Genomic DNA, 21,805 nt, shown 5'->3' on the forward strand with positions numbered 1-21,805 from the left:
TCATGAATTCTTAGACAATTTTGTCATCTGCTATCTAGACGATATCCTGATCTTTTCTAAGAACGTCGAAGAACATGAAATACATGTTCGTCAAGTATTACAAAAACTTAGAGATACAGGATTGTACGCCAAGATGGAAAAGTATATATTTCACACTACTCAAGTTGACTTTTTAGGATACATCATTTCAAATGATGGTCTCATGATGGATTCTAAGAAAGTCCAAACAATCATGGATTGGAAGATTCCAAGGACGGTAAGAGATGTCCAATGTTTCTTGAGATTTGCCAATTACTATAGGATCTTCATCAAAGATTTCTCACGAGTTGCAGCTCCACTTACACGCTTGACTAGTAAAGATAAATTTCAATGGAATCAAGAAGCAGAAGCAGCATTTGAAGCCTTGAAGACATCGTTTGTCTCTGCACCAGTCTTATATCGTGTTGACTTTTCCAAGGCATTTTTTATGAAAACAGATGCATCAGATTTTGCCTTGGGTGCAGTTTTATCACAAATGGGAACAGATGACAAACTTCATCCGATAGCTTTTCATTCAAGAAAATTCTCAGCAGCCGAGATCAATTATGAGATCCACGATAAAGAACTTCTTGCGATCGTGGATTCCTTTCAAGAATGGCATCATTATCTAGAAGGCGCTTCTAGTCCAGTCACTGTATATACAGATCACAAGAACCTCGAGTATTTCATGTTAGCACGCGTGTTGAATCGTCGTCAAGCTCGTTGGAGTATGTCTTTGTCAAGATTCGACTTCATTATCACTTATCGGCCAAGAAAACAACAAGGTTTGTCTGATGCCCTATCTAGACGTTCTTATTTTGCACCAAAAGAAGGAGATGCAGCTTTTGAGCAACAAAGAACGGTCCTCTTGAAACCGGAGCAATTTCATCTCCGAGCAATGAAATCAACATTGACTGTTGATTCAACTTTTCTCAAGCAAATCCAATCCAGTATGTCCTCAGACCTTCTTGTTCATGATATCGAAAATAATTCTTCCAAGTCTCATGATCCTTCTAAGTTCGAGTTCAAGAATAATCTATTATATTTTGAAGGACGCCTATATGTTCCAGAAAGAGAAGCACGTTTACGTGTTCTTCAAGCACGTCATGACTTTCCAGCAGCAGTGCACTTTGGATATAATAAGACTTTGGAACTCATATCAAGAGATTTTTGGTGGCCACAAATGTGGAAGTCAGTCAAAGACTTTGTACAATCATGTGATATTTGTTCAAGATCAAAAATTCCTCGTCATCGACCTTACGGACTTCTTCAGCCATTACCTATACCAGAACAACCATGGTCTTCTATTTCTATGGATTTCATCACAGATCTTCCAAGCTCAAGATCTTATGATTCTATATTTGTGATAGTAGATCGTTTCACCAAGATGGCACATTTTGTGCCATGTACAAAATCTATCACAGGTGAAGAAACAGCTAAGCTTTTCATTGATAATATCTATCGCTATCATGGATTACCTAAAGATATCATATCGGATAGGGGAACTCAATTTGTGTCAAGATTTTGGAGGACCCTTTTCAAGATTTTGAAAGTGGACATAAAGCTATCTTCGGCTTTCCATCCTCAAACTGATAGACAAACAGAGCACGTTAACCAAGTCTTGGAGCAATATTTAAGGTGTACTATCAACTACCAATAAGATGATTGGACAACCCTTCTGCCATTGGCAGAGTTTGCTTATAATAATACGGTACATTCTTCCACGCAACAAACACCTTTCTTTGCCAATTATGGCTATCATCCACGACTTGATACTTTTGATTTTTCAAAAGTTGATAATCCTGCAGCAGAAGATATGGCAAATCGGTTGTCAGAGTTACATGCAATAAAGAAGACGCAATTGAAGGAAGCTCAAGAACGACAAAAGATAAACGCAGATCTATATCGTAAGGAGCAACCACAACTCAATGTGGGTGATAAGGTATGGCTACTTCGTCGCAATATCAAGACTACTCGACCTTGTGAGAAGTTGGACTATCGTAGGCTTGGCCCCTTTTCTGTTTCTGAACAGATCAACCCAGTTGCATATCGGTTACATCTACCGGAGTCAATGAAGATCCATCCTGTATTCCACGTGTCTCTTCTTGAACCATATAAGACAATGGATACACAAGGAAGAAGACAAATGCCACCGCCTCCTATAGAAGTAGATAATAATAAAGAATTTGAGGTGGAAGAGATATTAGACTCAAGGCGGCGCCGAAATAAGCTGGAATATCTTGTTCATTGGCACGGATATGATATTAGTGAACGCACATGGGAGCTATCCAGGAATCTAGCAAATGCATCAGCTAAAGTCAAAGTTTTTTATCAACGACATCCATCAAAACCAAGATGAAAATCTCTCTTATAAAAGAGACAAGATTGAGGCAAGATAACATTCAATTTCCTATCCTTGTTTGTAACTTCTTTACATTTGTGACGCTAATTAGATGGAGAGCCAACAACCAGTGGATTCAACTCAAGAACCTTCGTTTGCTGACCTGTCGGACGAGACATTACGATTGTCACAACCTTCAAGACGACGCAATCGAGATGAACATCTTCAAGAACGACATGTTCTTCCTCGAATAGATGGTGAGATACAACGCGTTTGGTATCACGATTTGGGAAGGGACTCCCGATGTTTGGTGATTTTGCTAGAGGTAGGAACAACTCCTGATGGTGTTCCAAATATTCTATTCGAAGGAAGTTACGAAGGCCTCAACAATGACCAAATAACTAGGTGGTCTTCCCGCCCTGGTATGGGACACTACCGATGGTTGAGAGGCCCTATCAATCATCTTCGAAGAGAACAAAGATCAGAGTATGTGGCGAATACAATTTGTCGCATCATAGATTTCCTCAACATATGATGACCGCTCCTCGTGGAACTCGTCTCTAGAAGGGGGGGTAATGTCACGGCCATAATCATGTAATTACATATACAAATAGGTAGAAGTAAGTAAAAGTAGGTAAAAGTAAGTTAATTCTATAATATTTAATATGAAAGCTTCTTAGAAGCTCTTTAGACGCTGCTTTGACTTCATAGGTGTCTTTAATTGATTTTTTGGATTAGAAACGTGGTCAACAAGTTGGCCATGTGCCACACATGTTGTTAGCTTGAAGATCAAGCTAATTATGTGGCCCACACGTAGAAAAACTTGCCTTGTAAGTCAAGGCATGTGTCCTACAAAGTCAACACATATTGGAGGTCCTATAGAACGTCACCACCTAGCCCCTAGTTAGATAGTATATATAGAGACAAGAGTGAAGGCTTCTTCACTCTTGTCAACTCCTTTCTTGCTTCTAGCCCAGGTTCAAGAGTCATTAGTTTCTTGTCTTGTGGCAATAGCCATTCCAGTTTCTTTTTAATATACCTACTTGTTTATATTTTGACTTATTATATCGAGATAGCCTTTTTGTATATTTTCCCTCATCGAGTCTTTGTCCTTGACACCTATCACTAAACTATGTGTTGTTTGATCAGCCCATAATACAAATGACAAAAGCCATGACCACTCTCTAACTTTCCCATTACAAGCTTTAACTAATGCTTTCACAATCGGTGGGTGACCACGTTCATTTTTTGCACTCCCTTCTGGATTATAAGTAGTAGTCAGTGATAGTTTAATTCCACATCTTTCAAAGAATTTATGAGCTTCTTGTGCATTTAATTCTCCACGATCTACAGTGATTTTTTCTACGCATCTATATTGGTAAATAACATCTTCAAGCAAAAACCTATAAATCTCTTCTATAGATTTTGTCCTCAATGCTCTTCCTTCTACTTGTTTTGATAAATCTTCACGAGCTAAGGCCAAATATCTCATCTGCCATAACCCAACTGGCATAACAACCAAATCAACAACCCATTTAAAATAAATAGCCAGAGGATACGTAGGATGAAGACCATCTTGATGTCGGATATTAGAATACGATTGACAGATTTCACATGACTCTACAAATGAGAGCACATCTCGATATATATTTTTCCACCAATATCATTCCTTGAGTTTAGCAAAAGTAGTCCAGATTTCTCTATGCCCTGCCTATAAACTATCATGAAACTCCTTTAATAATTTTAATTTTTCTTCTTTTTTACATATCACTTGTTCTGGCATCCCAATTCCTTTCTTCGGTCTCTTCTATAAGAATCCATCTCGAAGCAAAAATCCATATGTTTTTTTTCTTATTTGTTTGAATTTTTCTGTAGACCAATTCCTTTGCTTAGTTAAGGTATTCAAGTAATGACCAATATCCAATAATTCTCCTTCATAAGATTCTTCAAGAAATAGCTTATCTTCTCTATTGAGATTTGATATTGAATAGAATTTCAATCCAACGTCATCAATGTCTTCAACCATTTCGTCCTCTCTCTCGTATCTTGCTCGAGATAGCATGTCTGCTACTAAATTGTCCTTTCCAGTAACATGCTTAAATTCCGGATTTAGTGACTTAATATAAGGAATCCATCTCAACATTGCAATATCCGGTATTGAATAGTTAGTAATCATTCTAAGCAATGGCAACTAATCTGTTTCAATTACTACTACTGTGCCAATCAAATAGTCCTTTTCAGCTTTCATAGCCGAAATAACTCCCCAAAGTTCTCTTTTGACTTGCGAATATGCACGCTGACGAATACTTAAAACTTTAGCTCCAAATCGAACTGCAAATCTATTCTCACTTGAATCATCTTGACCCACAGTCCATCCAATGGCAATTAGACTAGCATCCACAGTAAGAATCACTGGTCTATTGCACTTATAATCAACCTTCCTTAATATTGGAGGTGACATCAATAATTTCTTCAATCTTTGCATTGCCTGAATATGCCTTTCTTCCCATTTAAATCGGTAGCCCTTGCGTAACAGTTCATATAATGGATCCGCTATGTGAGCATAATGAGAGATCCAGATTCGATAAAATACACATGTACCTAAAAACCTGCGAACCTGTGTTAAAGAATCACAATCCTCTTTTATCCTTCCAATTGTATCAACTTTAGTCGGATCTGGTTTTCTTCCGTAAAATCTACATAAATGTCCAACAATCACAACCTCTGGTACTCCAAATATGGACTTCATATCCGATAATGTAAGATGAACTTCTCCAAGCCGAGTTAAAATCTTTTCACAATCTTGTATATAATCAACAACATATTTGCGACATCCCATCTTATCTAAAGTTTTATCCTTGTCTCCTTCTCTGCACCCTTTTATAGGAACATCATCCAGAAAAGGCATAGTCTTTTCTGGAATAAAATCTCTCAATACCTTATTCATTCCATTCATCATATGCGCAACTGAGTTGGTCACGCCTTGAGGAAGAGTACACATTCTAATCAATCCAAGTGGTGTCCTCATCGTTGTCATATCTCTACTTCCTTCGGCAAGTTGAAATTGATCATAACCTGAATACAAGTCACCCATTGAATAGACCGCCCTTCCAGCAAACGCCTCAACAAATTCATCCACAATAGGTCCAATTCCTGCATTCTTGACAATTATTGCATTCATCAGTTTCATATCTTGAATATACCATAGTGACCCATTCTTCTTAGGTACCATAAACCATCGACTAGAATACAATGCAAATGAGGGTTCCAATATTTTCATCTTCATCTTTTCTTTTAATAGTTCCACCAATTTAGGTAAATGTGCCCTTGGTACTAGAATTGGTCTTAGATTCCAAGGTACATGCGATACAGTGAAGATAACCATATGTGTTATAATATTTGGATCCACACACCCAATTTCATAAGATTCGAAGGCAAACGATCTACCTTGTTTAGCCAGCATCTTTTTGAAGCAAGTAATTTCCTCCTGCAATAAAGAACCATCAAAACCAATCTTCAATTCTTCAAAAGTTTCTTTAGTAAAATTGATGTCCAATACTCATTGGATCTCTTAAACTTGCTTCTTTTGATGCTTCTCCTATTTTTTCCTTAGAATCTTCTTGTAATGGTCCGACAACAGGCTTTACCTTCTTATCTGTCGTTTTATATTTCGTCTCTACAATGACTTTTGGTGCTTGAAAAGATTCAAGTATGGTATAAACCTCTCTCGAATGAATCTCAATAATCTTATCATTATCCCCTAACCCAATAGATGTAATCAATTCCAATGAATCTTCCAGCCCATTTTCTTCATAAACACCTAAAATCCTCTCATCATATTGCAATGTATCTAACTTGCGTAATTCTCCTTCAATATTATATAATCTTTTTTTTTCTTTTCTTTTAAAATCATCAATTTTCTTATACATAATATTTCCATTCTCCAAAATATCAATAAAACTCGCATCAAAGGCACCTTCATCTCGTGAAAGTACCTCCTCTTTTGTACCTCCATAATCTCGCTTTACAGTGGTACCTCCCCAAAATCCTTAAATCCTTCAACAATCTTTGGCAATGGTTTCTCCCTCAACCTATCTCGATTCCGTTCATGGCTAGGAGGTACTGTTAGAAATTATACAACTTTCCTCCCATCTTCGCTACGTACCCTTGTATAAGCAGAACCATCGTCGAGTACTTTAGTTTCCATCATATTGCCGTAATATAAGGTTGTCCTAAAATCAACGGATAAGACGTTGTATCTTGAACAAAGAAATATTGCTCCGTCGCAACATCCCCAATCCAAATTTTGACATCTGGATAAGCTCCATATAATTCGCCTCATGTGTTATTAGCTACTCGTATTGCCCATCCATATTCCATATCAATTGGCCATTTTTGCTTCTTATAAAGATCTTTAGATATGAGATTTATTTTAGAACCATGGTCGACTAAAGCAACAATTGGTTCTTCTGTATCTCCTACTTTCACCAATACCTCAAAAGTTGCCCTTGTCCAATGCTTTCGAGTATTATGACTCAAAGTTTCCATTTTCTTATCACTATAATCTTCGAAACGTACTCGTTGATTATACCCATTTCTTTCATTTGTTGGTTGCTTGTATCCAATATCAACCTCTTCTTCATCTTTATATATACTTGCATCAATAGCATGACTCATTCCAGTTTTGTCCATTAATTGCCTCTTTCGCTTAATGCTATCAATGATAACATCATGAAACTCCTTCTTTACAATTTCTAAAACTTCTTTCAATGTAAATTCCACCTTAGCATTTAATATACGTTCTTCCAACACCCCTTTCAAATTTGTTGCTGCTTCAATGTCAGAAAGTAGCTTATAAGCAATTGATTTGTCTTTATCTTTTGTCTCCCTTGTTTTTTCTTCCAATGATGCTGAGGTATCCTTTACAGGCAATTCTTGTGAAGCTGCCTCCCGAGCCTTGTCTCCTCGAGTTTGTCTCTTTAAGAATTTCCTTCTCTCGTATCATCAAAATTTCCTCGTCCCTTTTCTTCCATCAAAGCTTCATGTTGGCTCTTAGCAATATATACATGAACTGAAAGAGACTCAATAGGATCCTCCCTACCTGTTGCACCTCGTATTGTAGCTACAGTCCTCAATAACGCTTCTCGAGGTAATTTCCCTTCTTGCATTGTAAAAACGGCAGAAGCCCAAAACTCACTAGTTTTCATACTTCTACCAAGGTCATCATCTATTCTAGCACCATAACTTGTACTTTCTCGTGCTGTTGTTTCATGCTCTTTTAAGTAATCTTGAACCAATGCGCTCATTCCTCCCTTGCCAAAATTGGTTTGAAGAAGATCCTCCCTATCTTTTAATGCTATCTTTCCATCTTTCTAGCAAATAATTCCTTGCCGTATCATATTATTAAATTCATTGCAATCTTTCCTAGTGTATGAAGCATCATCACACCAAATGCATCTTTGTATATATCCTTGTTTTGAAACATTCTTCAAATTATTTGTAGAAGTATTCTCTTCAAGTCTTGTCAATTTGATTTGAAGATATCGCATTCCTCGTATAATTTCTTCCATCCTCATATCTGCTTTCTTTGATAAGGATGTCGAAGGTTGAACTGTAGGCATTGTTGGTGGTGTTGTACATACTGGAGCTTTGGATGCTTGTACTGTTTTCGGAATATTGCTCCTATCCTTCCTCCTTTCTCTTTTTGTAAGCAACCCCACCGCATCTTCAACGTTCTTCCACTTTGTTGTCAATCCTTCATCTTCTTCTTTGTCTTCAAGAAGGAGTTCTAATTTCCCTTGCAATTCTCGATCAGCAGCTTGAAGAAATACATCAACTTTGTTTGGCTCCAATGTCAATTTTTCTACCTTCGATAATTGAGAGTACTGCCTCTCAAATTCCCTTAGTAGCTCTGTTGCTTGCAAATTCTTATTAGGTCATTCAATCCATTCCAGAAATAGCTTCTTAGTAATGTGATCAGCATCTTTCAAGAAATATTTGTCTTTCAATGCATGTCAAAAAATCTCCCATGAATTCCCATAACGATCCGTAATCGATGTAATATGGTCTCTTATCTTCGGTATCATGGCAAGTCCAAATAATTCAACCATTTTCTTCTCAGAAATCCGATTTAATTCCATTTCACGAACATAACAACTTAAATACCTTGAAATATTCCTTCCATCAAATTGATCAATTTTATTGACCACTACTTGTAATGCTTTGGTTGCCAAAGCTTCTTTTTGATCATTGCTTTGCTGTTGCTACATTGATAATGAGAAGGCTTGAAACATACTAGCAATAGACGGATCCATGTGCATACCTTCTCCTTTAGAAGTATCCCCACCAGAAACTCCTCTCAAAGATCCTTCAAAATTTTTATTTTCGTTCTCTATAAAAGTAAAAATAAAATCAAACAAAATCCAATACCTTTCACCTCAAGCTTTCACATTGAGTTCACCAGTTATGTCGTATTACGTGCTTTCCTACTCGAGAACACACCGGATGTTTGACTGTAGAAGGTAGTATGGAGATTCGCTAATATTCGAGCAGTCTATCAGTTTTTGACTGTTGGAATATAAACGATTACAAGAATATATCATAAATCTATATAGATGTCCTTCGATTGCTTGTCAAAATCCTTTTTGCTCTAGTCGGTAGGTCTCTAGATGTTACAGAGAACCTCGAACAATCCAATCTGCTAATCTTCGATATCGCTTTATACTCACGACTTTATATCCACTGACTGTCTTGTTAGATTAACCCAAAAATTTTCATTCACTCCGCATACTCAATCCTATAGACACCTTTTTAATTCTTCAATCACGGACGTAACTTTGATTTCACAAAATAGTCAAGAGTAATCACATCCACTTCATTAAAATCCCGATTCACTAGTACAATACTGACTTCAGCAACGATTGCCTCAGTCTTCCCAAAACCCTATGAAGAAAAAAAAACCCCCAATTCTCTGTCTTTTTTTTTCCCTCCAAAGCATGAAGCTAGCTCTCCCACCCTTAAAACCCTAATTCTCCCCCCTTCATTTTTTAACCTATCCTCCCCTTTAATCCTAATTCTCCCCTCTTTCAAACCCTAGCCTCTGAATTTCTTCAATCTTCCGTCTTGGATCCGAAATTGGCTCCGTCGTCAGAGCTTTCTCTTCCATTTTTTGCCTTTTAAAAGGTTCTTTTTCTGGAAACAACATTCTCTGAAATGGCACAGAGAATAGGACAGCCTGAAACGGAATCGAAACTCCCGTAATCGGGACCACATTCAGTTGCCCGACCAATTCAGGTCTCATATTGGCTAAGAGGTCCGTAGTAAGACCTGGATGTTCCCGTAATTGGGTCAAATTGGTCCTTCGCGTCGGGCTCGCTCAGTCATCAATTTAGTCCTTTTGATTCTGTTGACTCCTACTATTGGACTCGAACGGAGTATTTTGTTACTAGTAAGTATGCCTTGACCGACTATGACGGGGTCTCTGAAATTGGCCCCTGAATATTGGCACTGGAATCGATCGTTGCTTCCAATATTTGAAGTAACTAAACATTAATAAAAGTCCCCTTTCTTTATATTTTCATGGTATACTCGTGTTATAACATGACAACGTTGAAGAGCTATTGACATACATCTTCTTCTCTTAAAGTCTCAGAGTGTGAACTACGCTTATTCAATTCTAACCTAGTAGATGTTGATTCTCTTGTCCTTGAGGCTTCTATTTGCTCTTACAAAGTAGCTATCTAATCTAAGAAGTATTATATTTGAGTCTCCATTTGGAATTGCTCTGCCATATCTTCTATATTATAATTTTTTTGTTGGACTCTACTATTATAATGCCTTTTTACCTCCCAATTAACTTTTTAAGAATAGCTCATGGTAGCCTCAATACAATACTCAGTATAACCACAACAATTGACCTTGGACTAGATGGTGACTATTAACATGCTACTAAAAGTAAACAATTTAATACTCACTCTAATATCAATGAAATATGACCAAACTATCTCAAAAAAATTAAGATCCTTCTAATCTATAGCAAACATAAAGCTTCATTACAAAATAGAAAAAAATTGACTAAAAAAGAACCGAATGGAACTAAATAGAATAGGACATGAAAGACAAACTGAACAAATAAAAATAGAATAAAATTGAACCAAATAAAAAGATGCAAAACTAAAATTTATTAAAAGAAAGGATCTGAAGCTATATCTAATCATTTGCTCTAAACGGCCTTAACCAGTCCTTTTATACCTTGTTTTATTACCTTCAATATTCTAGAATGTTCTTAGATAGTGGATCCTACCTACATAACTGTCTTAAATTCATTTCCTATAAGGTTCCATAGTGGATCCTATTTGGTCCACTAACCTAATTCCAATTTTAGAAACTTCCATAGTTTTAATTATTTATATAATTATCTTATCTATATCTTGTTATGAAAAAGGCATTGATAAGAATAAAGAAGACTTCAATCTTGCTTCTATATATACTATCTAACTAAGAGCTACTTTCAACATGTGTTATTTTTGTAAACTACATATCTTAACTTACAAAGTAAGTTTCATATAAGTGTCTTACATAGCTAGCTTGTTCCGTAAGCTAATAATATATATATATATATATATATATAATATGTGGTTAATTTATTGACCAAGTTTCTAATCTATCAATCAACTATCAACACGTGTTGTTTAAAAGTGGATTTTAAAAGTCAAAAACATATCTATGAAGCTTCTATAAAGCTTTTCTAGAAGATATTACGAAATTAATTTATTTTTACTTTCTTCTACTTAATCAAATAGATAATTATTGGAATAATTAGATATACTTGTGACATTATCTCTCCTTCTAGAAATAAGTTTGATGACAAGCAATCATCATCTTTCATAAATCTTATTTTTTTTCATCTTGGTTTAGATGGATGTCATCAATAAAAAGCCTTAACTTTCTTTAATGCATTTGTAAGAGTATTTATTCCCTCCCATGTGCATTCATTAATATCATATCCATACTCATGAATAAGATATTATAATTTATTTTGGCATTGTCTTAAATCTAAGATATTTTCTATCTTAAATTTTTTATTATTATCCACTTCTATAAGAAGAGGTGGCATTTGTCTTCTTCTCAAGATATTCATTGTGTTATATAGCTTAAAAAGAGATACTTAGAATATATGATGGATCTTCATAGACTATGGTAGATATAATCAATAAGTAACAAGATTGATTTATTGACAAATGACAAAAGGTCCAAGCTTATAATAATCCAACTTATCATAAGAATGAGTAGTCTTGATATTGCAATGAAGTTACTATACATTGTCACCTATATTGAATTGCACTTGGTCCTTGCTATAGGCATCTCTATTAATCTTTTATTTTTGAGCTTCCTTTAATTGTACCTTTATTGTTGCATGTAGCTCTAGCAAATAATATGCCAAATCATTTGCCATAAGATTATTAATTTCAAAAAATCAAAAGTATTAAGTTGTGGATGATAATTATAATTGATAAAAAAAAGATATTTATGGAGTAGAAAAATATATTAAACTATTATATTCAAATTCTATCAATACCAAAAATATTGTTCAATCATCTTAATGATAATTGATGATACACGTCAAATACTGCTCAAAAATTTGATTCATTGATTTTGTTTGTCTATCAATTTAAAGATGAAAAGCCAAAGAGAGCTTTATATCCACTTTTAAAATTTTGAAAAGAGTTTTTAAAAATTTTGATACAAATTGAATCCTCCTATCTGATATAATATTCTTGGGAAATCCATAACAACAATAGATATTGTTAAAAAAAAAAAGCTTAGCCATTTTTTTACTTGTGATAGATTTTTTATATGATACAAAATATGTCATCTTAATAATATGATCTACTATCACAAATATAAAATCATACAGACTTGAGATTGAAAGTTTTGTCATAAAATTCATAGAAATAAGAAACCATGGTTGTTTCAAAATAGGTAATGGCTGAAGAAATCAGTAAGATTAATGACAAGGATTTTTAGATCTTGAATAAATATTATATGATTGTACAAAGTCTTTGATTACCTTCTACATTTTAGGCCAATAAAATCTTTAGATATTAGCTCTAAAGTCTTATTGTATCCAAAATGTTTGATTGTTGGAAAGTCGTGACGAGCTTGAAGAACACGTAATTATACTTTATCTATTAAAATATATAATTATTTCTTAAAATAAAATAAATTATTCTTAAATTCAAATTTAGAAGAATTGTAAGACTTAAAAAAATTATTCTTAATATCATGAATAGGAAGATCAAAGGACATATTCAATTGAACTTACTTGAAAAAGATTGAATCAACAATCAATATTGATTTTATAGCTCAAATGTGAAAATTCTCTAGCTTCAAGAGAATTATTTTTTATTAAACAAAAGTTATATTTTTTTTCTTTTGGCACAAGATAAGTACATCTACAAATGAAATTTGATAAATCTTATTGTTTTTGACGTCAATAAGTAAATATGAAATCAAATCTTGATAAAGACATGCTCCAACAAATTTGGCAACAATTCAAAACATGTATTGATATGAAATACTCAAGGTTCTTGTGATCTATATATATTGTGATTGAACTTGAAGTACCTTTTAGATAATAACTCCATTTTTAAAATGAATCCATGATTATAAGAAGCTCTTTGTTATAAATCTCATAGTTAATTTTGGCTCTTGAAAATTTCATAGAATAGAAAGCTACTAAGTGGAGCTTGTCATTTGTTCTGATTTGTGACAAAATGACATTTATAACAAAGTTTGATGCATTTGTTTCTATGAAAAATACCTTAAAAAAATTAATACAATACAAAATTGATGTAGAAATAAATGATGTATTGAAGGCTTTAAAAGATGCTTCAACTTCATTATTCCATTCAAGTTTGTCTTTACATGTCAATTATATAAGAAGAGCCACAACTTGAAAAAAAAATTGATGAAGATTTTGTAATAATTAAAAAATTTCAAAAAATATTATGTATCTATAATTATTTTTGGAATCTTCTAATCTATGATAGTCAAGACCTTTGGATCCATCATTAGTCGTTGGTTAAAAATGATGTATTCTAAAAAGTCAACTTGAGTAGTGTAGGATACATACTTTTCTATCTAAATATATATTTATGTATCTCTAAATTTTTATATTATACATCAAACACAAAATTCATATTTATTTGTATTTTTAGAATAGATTTGAATGTTGTCTAAATAATAGACAAAAAAATCATTAAGAAACTTACAAAAAATTTCATTCAAGACATGTTAAAAAATAGTTCAAAAGGAAATCTTCTATTCATCTTCTTTTTTGATGTGAATCAAGTTGTATACTCCCTATAGATCTATTTTTGTGTAGATTTTTTTTGATTGAATTGATCAAGTCCTGAAAATAGAGATAGAGAATACTTATTTTTTATGGTGATCTTATTAAGTCCTTAATAATCTATGTACATCTATAGAGATCTATGTTTTTTTTTTTTTTTTTTTTTTTTTTTATAAATAAGATAGGAGCTCTTTCTAAAATTTTTGAACGGCGTATGAAGTTTTTAGCCAAGTTTTCATCAATATATTCCTTAAGTACAGCTAACTCATTTTGTGATAAGGTGTAGATTGGTCTAAATGGTAGTTGAGTTTTTTTTTGTAAATCAATTGAATAATTATAAAATCAATGCTTTAGAAGAATATATATATATATATTTTAAAAAAAACATCCTAAAAATCTTGATATTGGCTAAAAATATTACTTGACATCTTTTTACTATAAAAAATAAGCATGGCATATATAATAAAAGATAATCCTTCTTTTGCCATATACAGTGATTCAAAAAACTATTTCAATATTGACATATTTTAAAAAGAATAGTGTATTATAGATGAATTGTAGTGAATAATGATATATGGTTTATATAGCAAATAAAGTATTCATTTACAACTACCAAATGAGCCTAGATTGAAAAGAATCTATTAAGTAATTGTGGAGCTATGTCCAGTCTAATTTGGAGTAGTATTAAAAAAAAAAAATTGAGTGTGGTGTCTATTTTTTGGATTCTATAAATTACTCAAGATTATAATATTCTATCATCATCAAATTTACTATGACAATATTATTACTAATTTAATGACATCATTAATGCTTATTAGCAGCTATAAAAGTACCATTCTTAATCACAATTTTTGGCATGGACATATTCCAAATTATCATATTCTAGGACCTTCTAGAATCTTCTAAAAAAATTTAGAACCATCTAGATACTTAAAGAATCTTTTACAATCTTTTAGAAAGTTCCATAGACTTCTAAAAACCTCTATAGAAAGTAACAAAGACTACTATAATCTTTATTATAGTATAAATAGGAGACTTTGGAATCACATTTGCTATCAATCTCATTCTTTGTCTTTAATCTTGACATATTTTTTGGTGAGATTCTTGTATCCTTAAAAATTCCTTAAACAACTATGAAATCTATTTCCTATTCTTTTCAAGACATCACCTCTACTCTTCTTCATTTTCAAAAATCTTATGGCCAAATTGCTTTTGAACTTAGCTACAATAAAGCTACTATTTCTAGATTAGTAAAAAATATTACTTTTAATAGGAAGAACCTTAAATTAGGCAAACCAAAGAAGTACATTATACTAAATAAAAGGGCAATCATTTGCCAAATCAACATTAGAAAGGTTGAAAATGCTATTGAGATTGCTAAAAACTTTAACAATATTATCAATAATCTTGTGTCAACTCAAACCATTTGAAATGTTCTCAAGAAATGGAATATAAAAGGTGTGGTGAAGAAAAAAAAAAACTACTATTATCCACTATTAGAAAAAATACTTGAATTTTGCTCTAAAGTATAAGGAATGGACTACAAACGATTGAAAGAAGATATTTGGTTAGATGAGACGAAAATCAATAGATTTGGATGAGATGGCAAAAAGGAGATGTAGAAACAAAAAGATCAGTCCTCACTTAACAAGAAGATCCAAAAAACAATTAAGCATAGGAGTAGAAATATAATAATATGGAATTGTATGAAATAGAATAAAATTGGAAGGAAGGCAGAGGATGTAGGGAGAATGGATGCCAAGGAATTTGTGGAAATTCTTGAAAAAAATCCTACTCCTTAGAATTGAAAAATCTAGCATTTCTGAAGAGAATGTGATTTTTCAATAAAATAATGATTCTAAGCATAATTCAAAACTAGCATGAAAATGATTTGATTATCATGGGATTAAAGTAATGGATTGGCCTATTTAATCTTTTGATCTTAATTCCATCAAATATCTTTGGAAGCACCTCAAACACCAACTCAACACCTAGAAGATAAATCCAAAGGAAATTTGGAAACTATAAGAAAGAATAGCTGCAAAATAAAATAATACTGATGTAATTTTGTACCAAAAGTTAATAAAAAGTATGTCTAGGAGGTTGAAAGCAATTATCAAGGCCAAAGGAGGTCATACAAAGTACTAATATATAATTCGATATCACATTCAAAAAAATGTTTCAATATTATTCCAAATTGGATTAATCATAGCTCTACAATTACTTGATGGATTCTTTTCAATCTATCTTCATTTCGTAGCTATAAAAGAATACTTTATTTGCTATACAAACCACATATCATTATTCACTACAATTCATCTATGATATACTATTCTTTCTAAAGTATGTCAATATTGAAATAATTTTTTAAGTCATTGTATGTGAAAGCTTTTGTATTTAGTACTAACAATTTAGATGTATTAAAATTATATATTTTTACTTAAATACCAAAATTTTGGATTTAACTATAAGAAAATTAAAGATACAAGAAATCCAATCTATTTGAGGATTATATTTTTTTAACCACAATAATACTAAAATAACTAGATTGAAAGAAAATATTATCACATTAAATATTATTGTGCTATTATAATCTTAAATTGCTATATCTCAAGGAATAGTCTCATAGATAACATTTTTAGAAGAAAAAAAATAACCATCTATGATTTTTACATATATAAGTTTAATTTTTTTCACTAATAATATTTCTTCTTTTTTTAAAAAAAGTCTATCTATAAAATAGGCCAAGGTTCTTATATCTAACAAGGCTAAGATTTTTTAATTTTTTGGCCCTAATTAAACTTCTATTATAAAATAAATTGAAGGATCTAAAAAGAGAATAAGACCTTTATTAGATGTTAAACAAAATTCTAACCATAGATTCCCTATTGTAATTGGAGAAACTTATTTTCTAAGACATCATCTTCTTTGAATACCATATTCCTCATTTTTTGATTGTATTATTTCTTTAGACAATGTTGATCACTATATTTAGATTTTCCACAATATAAGCATGGACCTTTTTGTTGACAACAAATTTTTCTTACTTAGTAAGAAGTTTAAAACATATTGTATCAATTTGCATAGGCTCTAGTCTAAACAAGTAAGTTTAAAAAAAACTTAGAAGGTATTGCTATAGCTTGGCTTATATTTCTTCAATCAAATCTTTGTTTTTGGCAACTTTTGAAGAATTAATTTTTACATGCAATGGCTTAAAAAATAAATTATTCAATTAAATCAGTTCTTAGCATTGTTAATAATAAATCATTGACATTATCTTTTAATCCATATCAAAACTGACTAATAAAGGCTTTGTTATTTCAATCCACATTACAAGTAAAATTTTGGAATTTGACAACATATATGGTAGCTAAATGTAATTCTTATTGTAACAATAGAAGCTTAATTTTTGCTATCTTTTTTCAATGATTTTTTTCAAATATAGTCCTAAATATTTTTAAAAATAAATTCAAATCATAGTATAATTATGGATCTTTTTTCATCAAAGTTGCAAATCAAAAGAGAGCACTTTTCAATAGAAATGTGTCTATAAATCCTACTTGAATATATCCATCAAGATATTAGAAAGATTGCAATCTTAAATAGAGCGTAATTTGTTATAGAAATCTTTCAAATTATAATCTTGTTCCATCAAACTTCTCTGGCATACTAATCCTTGCCTCTTTTATACTTTTAGAAGCAAGACTTTTTAAATTTGGTTAGAAGGCTAATCTTCTTACTTCCTTCAACTACAAAACTTCTTAGCATAGACTCTAGATTTTTTATATATGTGTAGGAATAGTACCTCCATGATTTTTATTAGAAATACATGATATTTTTATTCTTAGAATATTGACAAGCTCATAAAGATCTATATTAATTGAAAATCTATTCACACTTTTGTAGAGATTAGCATCCATAAACTTCTCTTCTATAGATAATTCAAAAAAAATCAAAAAATCAAATTGTCAAGGATATAAATCTCAAAAAAATAAATCCTCAATATATTTTTGTTTCATTTAAAAAGACTAATAAATCTCTCAAAGATGGTAATATATTGAACTAAAATGGTTATTGCCAAAGACAAGAAGACTAAAAACTCTTGAAATAAGACTAAGGACTATAAAGGCATTGACAAGAATAAAGAAGGATTTTTTTTTATTTCTATATATACTATATAACTAAGAGCTACATGGCAATGTTCTAAAGCACTTCCAACATGTTTTGACTTTATAAGACATATATCTTAACTTGTAAGGAAATTTTTTTATATGTGTGCTATATAGTTAGCTTTCTTTGTAAACTACCAATATATGTAGCACGTGATTAACTTATTAATCAAATTTCTAATCTATCATTCAACTACAAACACATGTAAAGTCAAAACCATGTCTACAAAGCTTCTAAGAAGTTTTTTTAGAAGATATTATGAAATAAATTTACTTTTATTTATTTCTATGTAATCATACAGGTAATTATTGAAACAAATATGTATATTTGAGACATTAAGCAAGAAAAGATTCAATCTAGTAAAGAAGGATTGTACTTATATTGTGGAGAACCTAAGTGCATTACTCAACATTGCTCAAAGAAATAACATAATCATAGAATGAAGAGTATAATTGCCAAAGTAGACAATGTATTAATAAATGGATTTTTTCAATTATAATAAGAACGATGTGGTTGAAATCTTACATAACACCTAATAAAGATCATATTCTTTTCTTACATCCTTCACTTTATTTTATAGTAGAATTTTGTTTAGGATCAAAAAATCACAAATTCTTTATCTTATTAGATTTAGGAGCCTTGGCTTATTTTATAGATGAAACATTTGTTAAAAAAATAAAAAATATCTTTAATTAAAAAAATAAATTCATGTATGTAGAAGTCATTGATGGTTGTTTTTTATTTTTTGGAGATATTATCCATTAAATAAGTCTTTTAGATATAGCAACTAAAGATCATAATAGCTTAGTAGTATTTAATATCATTACATATCCTTCTAATTTAATTATTTTAGAATTATCTTGGCTAGAGAAGTATAACCTTCGAATAGATTGGATTTCTTAAAATCTTGATTTTTCTTATAGTTTAGTCTAGAATTGTGCTAATAAAGTAGAAATCCATAAATTCAATACAACCAAAGGCTTATTGATAGGTGCAAGAGCTTTCATGCATGTTGCAAAAAAAATCAACTTTTGTTATATATACTACACCTATTTTTGATAGAAAAAAGACTTCAAGTGGAATTCCAAGCCAATATCATGATTATCAAGATATTTTTGAGGAAAAAAATACAGATATGTTTCCAACGCATTGTCTTTATAACTAGTCTATCAATCTTAAAGAAGAAATTCAACCACCATTTGGACTAATTTATAATTTATTATAAAATAAATTGACTCATTCAAAGAATATATTGACAAGAATTTAGTTAAGATCTTCATATGTCATTTTAAATCCCTAAGAAGAGCTTCCATCTTATTTGTTAAAAAAAAAATGGATCTTTGTGGATGTGTAGACTATCAAGGATTCAACAAAATTACAATCAAGAATAGATATCCTTTATCTTTGATTTTAAGATTCCTTGATTAATTTAATCAAATAAAGATCTATACAAAAATAGAACTACAAAGATCATACAACTTGGCATGCATCAAAGAAGGAGATGAATGAAGAATTACATTTCAAATCAAGTATGAATATTTTGAATATAATATCATGTCTTTTAGACTCACAAATGCACCAGTTGCTTTTTAACATCTAATAAATGATGTCTTTTCTGACTTTCTTGATGATTTTGTAGTCTATTATCTAAGTAATATTCTAATCTATTCTAAGAATAAAAAAGAGCATAAACTTTATGTTTGTCATATATTGTAATAATTTAAAAATATAAGATTATATGATAAGATAAAAAAGTGTATATTTTATAATATTTAGGTTAATTTTTTATAATACATTATTTCAAACGATGGTCTTATAATGGATTCTAAAAATATCTAAACAATTATAAATTAGAAGATGTCAAAAATTTAAGCATAGCAAAAAAGCTAAAGCATCATTTGAAGTCTTGAAGACATCATTTATTTCTACATAAATCTTATATCACATCAAGTTTTTCAAGGCATTTTTTATAGAAATAGATACATTAGACTTTGCTATCAGTGCAATGGTGTTACAAATGGAAGTAGATGACAATCTCCACTTAATAGCATTTTATTCCAAATTTTTTTAGTTATGAAGATTAACTACAAGATCCATGAGAAAGAGCTTCTTTCAATCATGAATTCATTTAAAGAATAGAGTCATTATCTATAAGGTACTTTTGATCTAATAAATGTATATATGGATCACAAGAACCTTGAGTATTTCATATCAACATATATTTTGAATTGTAGCCAAGCTCTTTGGTGCATGTTTTTATTAAGATTTAATTTTAAGATCACTTATCAATGTGAAAAATAACAAGGTTTATCAAACATCCTTCCTAAACATTCTTATATTGTATCAAAAGAAAGAAATGTAGCTTTTTATCAACAACAAATAATTTTCTTGAAGTTAGAGTATTTTTTTATTTTCTAGCAATAAAATCAACATCAATTATTGATTCAACCTTTCTCAAGTAAGTTCAATTGAATATGTCCTTTAATCATCTCATTCATGATATTAAGAATAATTTTTTAACTCTCATAATACTTTTAAATTCAAGTTTAAGAATAATCTTTTTTATTTCAAGGAACAATTATATCTTATAGAAGGCAAAGCATGATTACATATTCTTCAAGCTTATCACAACTTTCCAATAGCTAGATATTTTGGATATAATAAGTCTTTGGAATTGTTATCTAGAGATTTTTTGTGGCTTCAAATGATTGTACAAAGTCAATCAAAGACTTTGTACAATCATATAACATTTTTTCAAGGTCAAAAATTCTTTTTCATTGACCTTATAGACTTTTTCAACTATTACTTATTTTGAAACAACAATGATCTTCTATCTTTATAGATTTTATCATGATCTTTTTTGTCTCACTTTTTATGATTCTATATTTATGATACATATTATTTTATCAAAATAGCATATTTTGTATATATACAAATCTATCACAACTAAGATTTTTCTTAATAATATCTATTGCTATCATAGATTTTCTAAAGATGTTATATTGGATAGATGGATTCAACTTGTACTAAGTTTTTCTTAATAATATCTATTGCTATCATAGATTTTTCTTAATAATATCTATTGCTATCATAGATTTTTCTTAATAATATCTATTGCTATCATAATAATAATAATAATAATAATAATAATAATATTTTTTTATCAATAATATTTATCAAAACCAAGATGAAGAACAGAAAATCTTTGTTTTAATAGAAATAAAATCTAAAAAAGATTATATTCTACCTTCTATTTTTTTTATAATTTTTATTTATTTGTAGAGCTAAAGAGATGGAGAATCAACAACCAATAGATTCAACTTAAGAATTATCATTTGCTAACTTAATCAACAAGATATTATGATTTTCATAGCCTTCAAGACAATGTAATAGAGATGAAGACCTTCAAGAATGACATGTTACACTTTAAATATATGACAAGATACAATGCATTTGATATCATGACCTTAGAAGAGACTCTCGATGTTTGGTGATTTTATTGGAGGTAGGAGAAATTCTTGATGGTGTTACAAATGTTTTATTTAAAGAAAGTTACAAAAGCTTTAATAATAATCAAATAATAGGGTGGTTTCTTCTCCTTTCTTGGAATGAGATATTATTAATGGCAAAAAAGAACTATCAACTACCTTCAAAGAGAACAAAGATTAAAATATGTGACAAATATAATTTGTCAAATCTTAGACTTCATCAACATATGATCACCATTTTTTAATAAACTTGTCTCTAGAAAGGAAGAATAATATCATGGATATACATATTTATTCTAATATTTATCTAAATAATATGAATAAGTAGAAATAAATTAAAATAGATAAATAATAATATCTTGTAGAAGAGCTTTTTACAAGTTTTATAGATGCCACTTTGATTTTATACATATTTGTAATTGATTAGTAGGTTAG

The sequence above is a fragment of the Physcomitrium patens genome, chromosome 9, assembly GCF_059467195.1.
Source record: "Physcomitrium patens ecotype Gransden chromosome 9, ASM5946719v1, whole genome shotgun sequence".
Taxonomy (NCBI): Eukaryota; Viridiplantae; Streptophyta; class Bryopsida; order Funariales; family Funariaceae; genus Physcomitrium; species Physcomitrium patens.